Genomic DNA, 12,610 nt, shown 5'->3' on the forward strand with positions numbered 1-12,610 from the left:
GTGTTCAGAATAACAGCAATGTTTTTAAAGAAGTGAATAACGCTCAAAATCCTTAGAATAGCTTTTAATTCCATAATACCAATGCATTGGGAACACTGCACATTCATTTCCAAATCAAAACACGACCAACATGGATCAAGTTTGTGTTCTACCTTTACAGGAAGTGAAGAAAAACGAATATTAGCAGTATTTGCAAGAAAATGAAATCATGAATGTATTGGTCTCTGACCAGTCTGCCATTATTATCATCTGGGAATATCGCCACATTAATATCATCACACTTAATCTCCTGAGCACGTCCTGTAGAAACCTGAGGCTGAGACCACGGACGCTGCGCTGCTCATCTCTGCTTTTACAGAGAGAGTGGACACTGACGCGACCCGCAAGTCTGCTGGCAGGCAATAGCCACCGGCCACCGGGCACCGGGCAGCAGCCACCGGGCAGAAGCGGCCGCACGCCAGGCAGCCTCGACATAGTACCGTCCCACCGGGAAAAGTCCCACTCCGCATCAGGGTGCCAGTGCAACCATTTCTAACATCTAAACAACTGTAGTAGGGTTTAAATCAAACTCGCGAAAACAAAAGTGACAAGTAGGCTAATGCATGTTAATAAAAATAAAGCAGAACACATGCAGAAGACAACGCAACAACTGTAAAACACGTTTATTTTCGGATCAGAGCAGCAGCTGATTTGACACATGAGACTCCAGGATTAATCTTAGCCTGGTTGTTAGCCTGCTCTGGACCAGGCTAGCCGCAAAGAATAAACTCCATGGTAACTTGGCTGGGCTTAATTCAATCTGGTTTCGTGCAACCGAGTCCAAGCTAAATTCATCCAGGATAACTTGAATATCCCGGCTTAATCCTTATCCTAGTTTCGTGCAACAGGCCCCAGGTATTCCATCCAGGACCATTGAACTACATCCCATAATTCCTCTTGCATTACTGGGTTTGGGCTCAGAAACAGCATTTATGATGTCACCCTACAATTGTTCTATGGGATTGAGGTCTGGGGGATCGGGCTGGCCGCTTCATAACATCCATAAGGTTCATCTGGAACCAAGACTTTGCTCCTTCCTGGTGTGTTTGGGTATTTGTCTTGTTGAAAGACCCGTTTCAAAGGCATTCCTCTTCAGCATAAGGCAACATGACCTCTTCAAGTATTCTGATGTATGAAACTGATCCATGATCCCTGGTATGTGATAAACAGGCCCACACCACAGTATGAGAAACCTCCCATAACCACCCTGCTTTACTGTCTTCACAGTGGACTGGGGCTTGATTTCAGTGCAGGGGGGTCGGGGGTCGGAGGACAAACTGTCTGCGGCTCCTAGACCCAAAAAGAACAGTTTACCTCTCATCAATCCCCAGGATGTTGCTCCATTTCTCCGTTGGCCAGTCAATGTGTCCTTTGGTTGTTTCCCACGTCAGTCAGGCGTTGGATGCCATTTCAAGGCATTTTAAATAATTTTGGCGGAGTAGCTTCTAATCTTCTGCACTTCTTTATATGTTTTCAACTCATATCAACTTTTTAATCAAAGTCCTCTGTTCCTCAGAGCAAGTCTGGAACGAGCCATTTTGCTGAGTATTTCGGTGTGAAATGCACTATAACCAGCATGCACAACATGTTCTTGCTTCCTTCCTTAAATATGTATATTTATACAGTATATAGATTAAATACGGGCCATAACTGACACCTGTTTCTTCACAGAATCAATCACCTCACTAATTGACACAACACTATTATTTTGAACATGCTCCTTTCAATTACAGATTAAATTCCACAGAATGAGCAGCATGCATGTCATGACTGTTGGTTTTCTAGGACTTTATTATTTGCCATGTAGAAATATCATTTTACCAAAAAATATGATTTGAGTTTAGTGATGCTTATTTTGAACACAACTGTACATCAAAGCTATTTTTTAAACGTCCATGACCACGACATATGCGCCTGTGTTTGTCAGAGGCATCAGTGATGTTCAGCAGTTTTGTTCCAGAGCACAGCAGAAAGCTCTGCTGAGCTTCAGAAATGCTTGAGGAAATGGAGCTTGTGTGGACAATACCACATTACACTACCATATTACTTACTTACACAATACTGCGGCTATACAAGTTTGATTTAGCAAAAACAACCTAAAACAAAAGGTCAAAGGTCAACTGGTGCCCCTCATTGCTAATGCCTATCAGGGACAATGGTTCCAATTTACTTTACTGGAGTAGAGCTGTTCCAGCAACATGAAGACAACACAGTAACCCCTACAGATACCAGTGAGAGCTAAAAATCTGTGGGAAAATGTTACAGTTACAGCTTCCCGGTACTAAAATCCCGGATGATCCCCCATTTGTTACCGGCTGGCTAAAAGGCTGGCAACAAAATGGAGGCCACACATAAATTGTTCAAAAGTAGTTTATTTACCACAAACTAACCAACAGGATGTTACATTTCCATAATGCAACTCCATAATAGTAATGTTGGGAGATAATTAAGAAAAGTATTGCGTCAGTCAAACAATATCCCATAGACATGCTCTAAATGTTGTTTCTAGTTTAAGATAGAGCTCTACAGCATGGCACCTCACTAACTCACTCTCTGGTTTTTCTCTGTTGATAGAAACGGAGAGGAAGAGGAGTCAAACGTCACCGCTGTCAGCAGTGTGACAAATCCTTCACATCATCAGGATATTTAAAGATTCATCAGAGAGTTCACATGGAGAGAAGTTCACAGCTGGAGAATCAGCTGTGTCAATGTGGTGCAGCTTTTTCTCGTGGTGATGCCCTTAATCTAACCAGCGCATTCACACTGGAGAGAAGCCGTACTGGTGTGAACGTAGTGGTGAACAATGTGGGGAAACGTTTTCTCATAGTGGTAGCCTTAAAACTCACCAGCGCAGCACACACTGGAGAGAAGCCGTACAGCTGTGAACAATGTGGGGAAACGTTTTCTCATAGTGGTAGCTTAAAATTCACCAGCGCATTCACACTGGAGAGAAACCGTACAGCTGTGAACAATGTGGGAAAACGTTTGCTCATAGGAGTTACTTTAAAACTCACCAGCGCATTCACACTGGAGAGAAGCCGTACTGGGTGTGAACAATGTGGGGAAACATTTTCTCATAGTGGTAACCTTAAAACTCACCAGCGTATTCACAGTGGAGAGAAGCCGTACAGCTGTGAACAATGTGGAAAAACCTTTACTCATAGGAGTCACCTTAAAACTCACCAGCGCATTCACTCTGGAGAAAAGCCGTACTGGTGTGAACATGTGGGGAAACCTTTTCTCGGAGTGATCACCTAAAACTCACCAGCGCATTCACACTGGAGAGAAGCCGTACTGGTGTGACAATGTGGGGAAACATTTTCTCGGAGTAATCACCTAAAAACTCACCAGCGCATTCACACTGCCTTGTTGTGAACATGTTTCAGAGCCAAGCTGTTTCCTCCTCCTCATGCCCTCATAGCTGTGTTGTTATATTCTGATCTTCTCTCCACATTGAAGGCTGACCAGCAGTAACTTTTATCTTTTATCACATGTATGTTATTGTGGATCAGCTGGACTGTTTTCTGCCTTTCCTCAGAACCCTTTACCATTTAGGGACCAGAATCGGTGCCTGAACCCGTTCTTTTAAAAATATATTTTTAAATGTATATGTTTTAATAAAAAAAAGGGAGCACAACAAGACAGCCAGCAACATTTAAGAACAGCTTGTTTATTTCTATATGTCCAAATTAAATGTAAGAAAAAATATGTAATAACATATCTTCAGTAAATTGCTGTTAACGACAAAAACAACCACTAGATGGAAAAAGGCAGCCCTGGTGTTTCAGTAGCACCAAAATGAGGCCCCAAAATCCCCGTTACTATTCGGTCCGACCGGGTGTTAAGGTACCGGTGCCGTACTAGCACCGGGTTTCGGTACCCAACCCTAACCACAATGTACCCACAGTGGGAAGGAGAAGGCCCAAAGGAGAAACATTAAGACGTTTAAAGATGTTTTGGTTGGAAAACGTAGACATGTTTGAAACTTTTTGATTTTGTAAAAACCCTTCTCATCTCTAGAAACATGGCTGACAGAAAGTCAATGTAATTTTTATTTTAGAAAAACATTTTTGTCACCCTTATATAGTGGGTTTAGAAATATTTGTGTAAATTGGTCCTCTCATCATTACCAACAAACTAGAAGTTGGCCATTTTTAATTGTTCGCTCTCAAGTTATTGTTTTGTAGTTAAAATAAAAGAAATTAAACAAGGCCTCATGCTGATTATTTGAGACTTGATATGGTGGATTTATCCTTCCTGACGTTTCTGTGTTTAAACTCCTTGATAAGAGAACGTTTCCATCCACTAAAAGTGCTGAAAGACTCAGATTATTATTCTAAGTGTGTGACAACATTATGGGGGGGATCCCTACAGAGATAGACCTTTTAGATAGAAAAATGAAGGTGATTTTCTTAATAAACCAAGTGATATAGCAAATTGTGTCAATGATTATTTCGTAAATAAAATAATCTTAATAATACTACACAGTTACACAACACGGATTTGTCAAAAACATTGATAAATAAGATCCTGGAAAGTAAAACATGTAGCTTCTGATGAATTGTAAAACAAACCTCCTGGTGTGGACTATCTTGAATATAAGTGGATTAAGCCAATAGTTTAAATCATTGTTCATACTATTGCTCATATAATTAATTGCTCATGTGTTTTATGGAAAATATATGGAAGATATGTAAAGTTGTGCCAATACCAAATAATAAGAAGATGCCTTTCTCTGGATCAAACAGTAGACCAATAAGCTTATTACCAATTCTCTGTAAAATAATGGAAATAATTGTTTATGAACAGATTCAGTTTTATTTTTTTAATAATAATTTAATTACAGTTTTTCAGCTTGCATACAGAGGAAAACACTCAACTGCCGCTGCCCTGACTCAGATGGTTGATGACTGGTTTAAGGATACGGACGAGAGGAAAATAATAGGTTTTGTGATGCTTGATTTTACTGCAGTATTTGATATAATTGACCACAACTTACTGTTAAAAAATTGGAATATTATGGTTTTTCACAACCCGCATTATTATGGATGGAAAGTTATTTGACTGATAGGAGACAATTAGTTTACTTTATTGGAAGTTTTTCAGGCTTGTGGAACATGGAGTTCCTCAAGGAAGTTGTCTTGGGCCACTCCTCTTCACAATCTTTACTAACGATTTACCATCTGTTTACTAAACTACAGAGAGAGCTACAGTCAGTGGTGGACTGGATCAGGAGTAACAAACTGATCTCAATGTATCTAAAACTACCATTTTAGTGGTTGGAACTCATTTTTTTAATTTTCCAAACCGAAACTTGAACTCAGTATAGAGCAAACTTCTGTAGAGCAAAGAGAAGAGGCTAAACTTTTGGGTGTGATGATTGACGATAGATTGTGTTGGGACAAACATGTTCAAAAACTGGTAACTAAAATGGGCAACACCTTGTCAGTTATTAAAAGATGTGCTCGTTTGTTCCTAATCATTTTCCCCAGTTTTTTCTGTTGCGTGCAGTTGAAGCAGGATATTAAAAATAGCCTACATGCTCTATTACAATTTGAGCATGGGTTAATTTAAAAATAAACTGGATTTTAAATTACAGATTAAGATTGTAATAGATCCTGCCTTAAGGGCTCATCCTGGAGTGGAACCCGGGACCTCTCGCACCTAAAGCAAGAATCATACCGCTAGACCAACGAGCCATGCATGAACAACTTATTAGCAATTTTCCATCAAGGAAATGTGATCAGTCAGTGACTCGAAAGGCAATTGTTAAGTAGTTTGTTTGGCATGTAGTGTTTTTATGGCTCCACTGCCAGATTGAGTTTTCGGATTATATTGGACGAAAGACTTTTGAAGCAAAACCTTTGACCAAAATTGGAACTTGATTTTGGTAGAAAGGAAAGCAGCTTAAAAAGGAAATGCAGCTTGAATTTGTCACTGACTTGAAAGGCTATGGATCAGTTAAATTGGCATGGGGTCTTTTCACGGCTCCAATGACCGACTTCCAGAGATGGGAAGTAACGAAGTACAAATACTTCGTTACTGTACTCAAGTAGATTTTTCTGATATTTTTACTTTACTGTACTATTTATTTTTGTGGCGACTTTTTACTTCTACTCCTTACATTTTAACACAAATATCGGTACTTTCTACTCCTTACATTTTACAAAATTGGCTCGTTACTTTCGTTTTGTACAAGAGGTTGTCATGTCGGAAAATAGCGCGGACACGCGCCACACACCGCGAGCGGGTGCGCGCGCCACACGGAGAAAAAAGTGAGAGAAATGAAAAGGAGACAAGCTGTCCCGAGGCTAACTAGCTGATATTGTGTGTGTGCGTGTCTTTGAGAACTGTAAGTCGTATAACTCATGTTGTCAGTTCACTTAAGCCTGTTGTATTGGTCTATAGTTCTTCACATTTAAAGTAAGTTAGCTAGTGGTTTTGGTGTTTTCTTCACCTGTTAGCTGGGTTGCACGTTGATCTTAATGAAGCATCAACACTTTCACCAGCTTTATTCACATGAGTTTTTTTTTACTGAACTTCAGATTCTGTAGTTCAATTGACTTTTGGATGGAAACTTAGCTAGAGAGAAGTCGTCTCCGTCTTTTTAACAGACACACCTGGGGCCAAGTTGGAAACCAGAATCAGTTTCAATCCAGTCCTAATCTAGTCCTCAACTTAACATCATTTCACTGGAATTATTATTGTTTACGTCATCAATACCATATTCAATCTAAATGGATGGGAATACATCTACTGTACGTTGCATTTGACGCACAACTAAGACAACTCAACAGATTCAGCATTCTGCATTAGTTGATCTTAATGAAGCACCAACACTTTTACCAGCTTTATTCGCATGAGTTTTTTTTTTTTTTGACCAAACTTCCGATACTGTAATTCAATTGACAAGTGGATGGAAACTTAGCTAGAGAGAAGTCGTCTCCGTCCGTGTTTTAACAGACACACCTGGGGTGAGGTTGGAAACCAGAATCAGCTTGAATCCAGTCCTAATCTAGTCCTCAACTTTCACATCATTTCACTGGAGTTATTGTTATTATTGTTTACGTCATCAATATTCAATATTTGAGCACATGCATACATGTAGATTCATTTCCATGTTAGGGGGAAAGATTATAAATAAAAACTGGATCTGTGAATTCTCACAGAATCACAACTGAATTCATATCTTGCTAATGAGTCAGAATCTTATTAACCTGGAGTCCCAGTTCTGTCATAATAATCATATATGTTATGTTTTAGGCCTATTGGCAGACATCCATTTAAAATGTAGCCTTTGCCATATAAAGACGTGTCCTCCATGTCCACTGAAGTTTCTCAGCGTCTCTCTAGTAACATTTGAGTGCTCCAGGTAGCTTTGCATAAAAATTTGCAAGGCTACTTTTACTTTTATACTTTAAGTAAATTTCCAAGCCTGTACTTTGCTACTTTTACTTGAGTAAAGAAGTTTAATCAGTACTTCCACTTTTACCGGAGTATTTTTTAACGCAAGTATCTGTACTTCTACTTAAGTACGGAAAGTGAGTACTTTTGCCATCTCTGCCGACTTCTATGCTAAGTGGTCTCATCCGGGACCTATCGGACCCAACGCGAGAATCATACCCATAGACCAACAAGTTGTTAATTTTTGACTATTATTATACCATAGCAGTGCAAACATTTTGCCCAGGTTTGATTTCCAGTCACCGCCAGGTTTTGAAACCACATACAACATTAACATTACATATTTCACCCAGGTTTCAAGAAAGTAAAAAAAATCTGACAAACTTCAGGGGATTCAGCTCAGTGGTCGAATGCATGCTTTGAATCTATAACGTTCAGTCCCTGGCATCTCCATCAGGTGTTATGGTCCAATCTGTAAAAGAGCTTTAGACCAGGGGTCTTCAACAGGGGGTCCGTGACCCCTAGGGGGGCCACGGAGGTACTGCACGGGGGTTGCGAAAATTTTGGTTGATTAGACTTTTTTTTATATCCCCCCCCCCCCCCCCTGCAATTTTTCCACTAATTGAAATGTCTTTAAATACACATTAATGAATTCAACACACTGTAGTAAACAGATAATTGGAGGCAGAAGATGTCTTTCAGTCATCAGTGCACACATGGCACTATAGGACCAGTTTGATATAACACAATTTTATACAATATATATAATTAGGGGGTCTCAGCTCCATCTCGCCATCAGTTTGGGGGTCCTTGGCCTGGAAAACGTTGAAGACCCCTGCTTTAGACGATCTTACTCTGACGGATGAAATGAAATAATGCAACAAGTGTAACACAGGCAATAAAGTGGAAGATTAACTTAACAAGTGTCTGATGACTCTGTGCACTTAAACCATGTCCAGCTTTACGCAGCAACTGAGACGGATTTGAACAAATTTGTATAGCACAGTGTTGTGCATCCTTGCATGTATGGTACTTAATGCAAAAATCAGTCTCAATGCCCAGATGTGTTGCAAGATTTGCAGTCAACATTGTATTGCCCAGTGATGATGGTATAGTGGTGAGCATAGCTACCTCCCCCGCAATTGACCTTGGTTTTTTTTCCCCAACCATTGCAGTTTATTTGTCAAGAAGTAACCAGAAAGGTTACTTGCACAACCCGATTTGATAAAATATTAGATCTCTGTTATGGTACAAATAAGGGATCATATCAATCAATCAAGCTGCCTCCACAAGGATCCACAGACACAGGCAGTGAACTACAGTTTGCACTTTGCCCGTGTCTGGTAACTACTAGTAACCAACTGAAAAGTTTATGAACATTTGTGCAAACAGGTATATCTCTGCTTTTCAGGTTGTCGTGGCCGAGTGGTTAAGGCGATGGACTAGAATTGGGGTCTCCCCTCGCAGGTTCAAATCCTGCTGACAACGAGAGACATTCTTTCAAAGTGGTAGCAAACCGATGATACCTCACTGTTTACCAAATTACAGATGTGCCATTATGAACAAAATTGTGTTACCTCATAGTTACTGGAAGACACCAGTCTCCCCAATGTATTTCTTTTCAGTCTGTGTTACAAGATTTGCAGTGATTGTCTAGCAGAAAGGCAACAGGTGTGTACTTGTTACTTTTTTGACTATGATTTTGTACCATAGCAGTGCAATCATTTTGCCCATGATTGATTTCCAGTGTGGTTGCATTTACAGGTTTTGAAGCCATATACAACATTAACATTACATGTTTTACCCAGGTTTCTTCTTTTATTCAGTGATATTTCAATTTCCTTGCGGTGAGTCATCCCAAAAGGATTAATAAAGATAAGTCTAAGTCTATCTCAGAAAAAAGAAAAAAATATCTTAAAATCTTCAGGGGATGTAGCTATTGGCTTTGTCCTTGCGAATGTTTTTTTCCAATATTATTAACAAGCATACCGTTATTTACGGTCCTTGTGTTTGTCATGATGTGGAGAGCTGTTACTTGCAGGTAGTGTGGCCGAGTGGTCTAAGGCGTCGGATTTAGGCTCCAGTCTCTCTGGAGGTGTGGGTTCAAAACCCACCTCGTACATTTTACATACGTATTTACATAGTTGGAAGCCCACCAATGTGATATCTTATAACTGTATCATTTGGCCTGAACTTGGTGAAATATTTAGAATCATCCATCAATCACTGTGCTGAGATTGTTCCTTGTTAACCTGAGGTAACAAATTGGTGAAACCTTCCTTTTCAGCACTTTGGAGTAGAAAATCAACAAATAATTGTGATAATCTCCATATTGATCAAATAATCGTGATTATCACTTTGGCCACAATCGTGCAGCCCAAAGAGATCATAGGTTTTATCAAACCAGGTTGGGCAAGTAACCTTTCTGCTGACTTCTTGACAAATAAAGCAAGCAACATCACTCAAAGAAACTACTGCGATGGCTGGGAATCGAACCCAGGTCAACTGCTTGGAAGGCAGCTATGTTCACCACTATACCACCATCACTGGGCAACAAAATGTTTACTTCAAATCTTGTAATACATCTGGGCATTGAGACTGGAAGTGCGCTCTATCACTGAAATTCCCTCCAGGGGGTCCTGTGTTATCACATTCACCAGAATGGGAAGTGTGTTTGTATGCGCTAGCTCCCTTCGATAGCTCAGTTGGTAGAGCGGAGGACTGTAGCGCATGAAGCTGAAATCCTTAGGCCGCTGGTTCGAAGGAGCACTCTTCTCCAGAGTTACACTACAGGGATCAATAAAGAATTTCTGATTCATTTGGACAGACGACCAAAAAGCATAATACTTCTTGCCGAGACATAACAAGAAACAAAAAAAAGAGGTAGGGGAGATAGAGGTAAAGAAACTTTTTTGACACCCAAATTTTGTCGCTCAATATGGCATTCTATGCACCCAGGGCCAAATGTTTAACCATTTCATCCACTACGGGCCCCTAAGGAAACGTGTGACTGTGAACTCTTGTTACCCATAGCAACGACAGGTAACAACGAGTGGAAGTACTTCTCTCTTTTCGGATAATCTTCACTATACGGCCCAGTTTAATCTCTGTAAACTTTGCGGAAATCCTGCGAACAGCTACGATGACTGTTCATCTGTGTGGATTTAAAATCTATCTGTCAACCCCGTCTTGCCCGTATTGGATGGAATGATGTCAGTTTGCGCTTTTTATCTGTTGTACATAACTTAGACTTAGACTTAGACTTCTCTTGATTGATCCTTTGGGATGACTCCCGCAAGAAATTGAAAGTTCCAGCAGCAGTTTTTAGCAAGAACAAAGAAATAAAAGATAGATAAAAAGACAGTATAAAGACAAAAATACAATAAAAATAATATCAACAATAAGAACATTTGTCAAAAAAAACAAAGAAAAGACCATAAATTTATTAAAGTGTCAGTGTTTAGTCCAGTGTTAAAAATTATTATAAAGTGACCAGGTGTGAATTTAAGTCCAGGTGTGCATGTATGTATGTGTGTATGTGTGTATGTATGTATGTATGTATGTATTGTCCTCTGCCCTATTTCCTCCTCCCCCCTAGTGAGGAATTGTATAGTCTGATGGCATGAGGGACAAAGGAGTCCTTGAGTCTTTCACCAAAACCCTTCAGTTAAATCACAGTCAGTAACTTTACATGTGTTGACAATAAAGATGCTCACAAAACGCTGTACTTGCAATTGCATTTCTCGTGCACATTCATGTCCTCTTGAATACAAAGAACTGCTATGTTCTTTATTCCAATATCATGTCTTAGATGTTTGTTCAAAATGAAAACAATTGTTGTCAGAAGTGGGATTTGAACCCACGCCTCCAGTGGAGACTGCGACCTGAACGCAGCGCCTTGGACCGCTCGGCCATCCTGACTAATCCAACAGATGTTCCATAGGACATGTCTTAAAAATTACAATATAGTAAATTAAACATGTCATGATATAGTAGGTTCTCAGTCATCCATGTCATAGTTAACAAGGGAAGGTTTCTCAACTGTCAGCCCAAATATATGGAGACATGGAGACATGGAAGAAAGTCCCCAGGGTGGCAATCTGTTATGGATCCGTCAAAGATGCTTATAAATCCTACAACAGAGCTCCAATAGAGAACAGGCTGCAATATATAGTTAAGGTGTGTGGCAAGAATTCTCACAACCCTCTGACTGACTTAAGTTCAGATTTACGCTTCTACAGTCCTCCGCTCTACCAACTGAGCTATCGAAGGTCAACAGTGTAGAAGAATGCACTTCCCATTCTTGTGAATGTGATAACACAGGACCCCCTGAAGGGAATTGCTGAATCATCAGGGGCTGTAGCTCAGTGATAGAGCCCACTTCACAGGCTCAATGCTCAGATGTATTACAAGATTTGAAGTGAACATTGTACTGCCCAGTGATGGTGGTATAGTGGTGAGCATAGCTGCCTTCCAAGCAGTTGACCTGGGTTCGACTCCCAGCCGTCGCAGTAGCTTTCTCTGAGTGATGTTGCTTTCTTTATTTGTCAAGAAGTCAGCAGAAAGGTTACTTGCACAACCTGGTTTGATAAAACATTAGATCTCTTGGGATGCACAATTATGGCCAAAAATGTGACTCCCGTTGCGTCTCTGTGTCTCTCTCTTACTCACACACACACACACACACACACACACACACACACACACACACACACACACACACACACCGTGTGGAAATAAAAAAAATAAAAAAGAAAAAAAACAAAATCACACTGATCATAAAAAAATAAAAGTTAAAAAAAGAAAGTTATATTGAGTATGAAAACTCTTGTTTATTACATTTTACTTCATAATTGCAACCGCATGTGTTGTATTCATTGTTGCAAAACGTTCTGTATATAGTTTGTTTGTTACCATGACAACACCTTTGATCTGAAGCTTGATGCTGTCATGTAAATAGTTTTCAAATCAGCAATAAATATAACAATTTTTGATCAACTCATATCAATGCATGCTTAAATAACATACCGGTTAAAGCCCCGCACATTTCAAGAGAACCCGACACACTTCCGGGTTAAATCTGACCACTTCCGGTTTAGGCCCCGCCCAGTCCGAGTACGGATCCGGATACAGATAATCATGTGGTAAACAGATACAGATACAGATA

The 12,610-nt window shown here is 40.0% G+C and overlaps 1 non-coding gene across 1 annotated transcript; it reads right to left on the reverse strand.

Annotated features, from left to right (window-relative positions):
- Nucleotides 1–11,281: 11,281 nt before the first annotated feature.
- On the reverse strand, nucleotides 11,282–11,364 carry trnal-cag (transfer RNA leucine (anticodon CAG)). Its single transcript has one exon. It is a non-coding gene; the product is annotated as a tRNA-Leu (tRNA).
- Between the last annotated feature and the right edge of the window lie 1,246 nt (nucleotides 11,365–12,610).

The sequence above is a fragment of the Etheostoma spectabile genome, unplaced genomic scaffold (genome assembly GCF_008692095.1).
Source record: "Etheostoma spectabile isolate EspeVRDwgs_2016 unplaced genomic scaffold, UIUC_Espe_1.0 scaffold00570097, whole genome shotgun sequence".
Lineage (NCBI taxonomy): Eukaryota > Metazoa > Chordata > Actinopteri > Perciformes > Percidae > Etheostoma > Etheostoma spectabile.